Source organism: Cupressus sempervirens, chromosome 10, assembly GCF_028749045.1.
Source record: "Cupressus sempervirens isolate cs-2001-9-10 chromosome 10, ASM2874904v1, whole genome shotgun sequence".
NCBI classification, from domain to species: Eukaryota; Viridiplantae; Streptophyta; class Pinopsida; order Cupressales; family Cupressaceae; genus Cupressus; species Cupressus sempervirens.
The window spans coordinates 488,426,207-488,429,578 of NC_143127.1; positions in this window are offsets into that span (position 1 = coordinate 488,426,207).

The window sequence follows — 3,372 nt, forward strand, 5'->3', positions numbered from 1 at the left end:
TCTATATAGTGGAGGTTCTTCAGATTAGCAGTTTGGTAGTGTTTGTTGCTTCATGCTTCAGTGATGTTCTTCATGATCATCCTTTTGTTCCTATCTTTTGGAACATTTTATTTCTATCTCTTTTTGGAGTATGGTTTTTCCCATGTGGTTTTCTCTATTTCTCCACTTAGCAGAGTTTTGGTTATGCTTAGGTACCTCATCAGGTCTTGTTGTCAAGACCCAAATTTGCTTTCAACAGTAGTTTCTAGGTTTATACCTACTCCCTAAGTTTAACTTAAGGGGGGTGTTAGAGTAATAAGATATTGCCTTATTAATTAAATCATTTTGATTTAATTATTAAGTCACTTATTATATCTAGTTTACTTAAGCTAAACTTTAGTCATATAATAATTAATTATTTTAGTAATTATTAAATGCAACCTAGGCTTTACTTTTTAGGGTTTTGATATTCTTTTATAAGGATTGATCTCTTTGTAATTTATTCATCCACTTTTGATAATAGAAATCTCTCTTTTTGCTCATCAAGAATGTCTTATATGTAGATCTGAGAATTCTAGCCTCCATAGTTTTTTCTTCTCTCTTTCTGTGACAGGTATTTGCATGTAGGTGATTCTTGGGAGCTATAGGGTTGATCTTTCATCAACTTAAACAAGTCATTGATAGAATTGTATATAGACATGTATTTACCAAGCTCTATAGGAGTTGAGTAATATTCTAGTCGTCGAGTATTTTCAATAGAAGTTGAGTTCAATACCTACTAAGCAGTTCAAGTATATTGATGTCGAGTTACACTAAAGGTGTCTAGCATAGTAGAGACTAAGTATCAAAAAAGTGTTGAGTATCAGAAATAGTAAGTTCCAAGTAACACAGAGTTTACATACAAGTCAGAAATGATACAAACTTTGAGGTAAACTATTTTTAAGTTGACATGGAAAGAACATTTAATATTTGTAGAGGTTGTTACAGAAGAGGTTATGCATTTTGTGATGCATACCACAAATCCCTATGTTTTGTGATGAATGAATCATATGAAGAGGCAAAAAAAGGAAGCATTTAGAGAAATCTTTCTAAAAATCTTTAAATAGAGAAGATCCTAACCTAGATGAAGTGTGTATAATAGATGATGTGAAGAGAGGAGTAACATGCATATGGTGAAGTGAAAGATCAAGATTAGAATAGAATCAATAAAAAGTGTTATATTATTTCTTAATAGATAAAATGACCTAGTCAATGTAGTAAAGGGGCAGTAAAGCTTTATCATATCATAGAGAGGATTAGTTTGCAAAGAGGAGACCCAAAATAAGCTTATAGAGAAAACTGAGGGTCATGTACTAAATTAGCTCTAGTTAATTGAATCAAGGTAAATCTCTTAACAGAGTGTTCATAACAGATCTATGTAAATCTCTTAACAGAGTCCTTACTTTATTGTAAGTTTAAAATCCTCTAATAGGGTGAGACCTAACAATCTCAAAAGTTTTTAACAGGGTAGATCCCTCATAGGGTAGATCATATATTATGGTCAAATAGTGTAACCCTAACATGTTAACTTTATTACTACATTAGTGAAGATTTGTGGGTGTTATCCCCACCCCAGTACCTTCACCTTGGAAGGTGTTTAGGTAACCAAATATTGTGCCATGTGTTTAATTTTCATGCATGTGATAGATTAAATCTACATATTACAACAAGTTTACTTTTACAAGTTTTACATGAATAGGAAAATTAGTGAATGTATGAAAAGTACAATTTTATAAGATCCTGAACCAGCCCCCCCCCCCCAAGTATCTTCATGTCCAATTTATACTTCCAACTAATCAAGTGCCCATTGTAATTCCATATAACTCAACCTTTCCACTAGGTCCTCTTGTTATCTCTTCTTTTCAAATCCTCTTCATCAACCATCTTGATATGGCACTCTACTCGAGTAGAAATTATCTCACCAATAAGGTTTGACATCAATGATAGCATAAAAATCATCCAATTGTAGTTTCCAAAAATCTCCCTCTTTGACATTGATGGCAACATCTCTAGTTACTACACAATCCAAAACACTTAACTTGCTTCTGTCAAGTCCCTCTGTGTTCAGTATCAAATCTTCATTAATATCCTTAGTTTTATTTTTATTCTCATTCATGCAGCTCTGACATGCAACACCTCTAGTAATAATTCCAAAATCTCCCTCTATCATATCACAACATAAAATCTCCCTCTTTAGCATACATCTTTTGAACTTCTTTACTATCTCTCTTGATGGAAACACATCTTCCTCTAATTACTGCATAGATAACTACTTCATACTTCTTCCTATTTTTCACTACAGATTGTAGCTTGATGGTAATTATATATTATCCCTCTTTACTCATGTTTCCCCAGAAACTATTTTTCCTCTTTGAAAACAATGTGAAAGATACTTCAAAGAAAAAACTTCAACATCTTCAGTGAACTTTGTCTCATATATCTTCAACATGTAGATATATCTTTGTTAGTTCTTTGAACTAGGTTCTTCTTCTGTCATCTTTCTTATGACTTATCCAACATCTTGTGCTTCTCTTTTTACTACTTTAGGTAGGTCCTAAAGTGTAACCTTTTGCATCATTTTTTAAGATCTTCTTAGCAAAATATTTGATGTAGATCTCCATCTCAACTTATGTAGCCTCAATTAGAAGAATCACCCCCAATTTACCTCTTAGATATTCATGTGCATCCTTAGGTAAGGCTTTTGCAAATAAATAAACTATTTGTTTCTTTGTATTCACATACTCCAATCTTGCTTCTTTGTCTTGTACCAACTCTCTCAAGTAATGATACTTGATAGCAATATGCTTGTTCTTAGTGTGCATCAAAGGATTTTTAGATATGTTTATAGTTCTTGTGTTATTACAAAATATGACAATAGGCTCAATGATCTCTTCCTTCATTCCTTTTGAAAATTTCTTGATCCATCCCATGTTAGAGAAATTAACTACTACATCTAGATATTCAGCTTTTGTTGTAGATTGGGAGATGCATTTTTTCTTCTTGCTTCTCCATGAAACTAATGTATTTCCTAGAAAGAAATCTCCACCACTTTTCCTATTTCTATCATCAAAATTTCTAGCGCAATTTGCATCAATATACACTTTCAGCTCAAACTTGTCATTGTTCTTGTAATACAATCCATAATGCTCAGTTACTTTTATTTATATCGGTATTCTTTTCACAACTATTATGTAATTCTTCTTGGGATTTATAGAAAATATAGCAACTATCTAAACTACTAGTGTAATATCTAGTCTGCTATGAACAACATATTGCAACTTTCCAATCATTCATTTGTATAAGGTTTGGCTCACATTAGCAAAATCATCATTCTTTGAGAGTTTATGTTGAGTA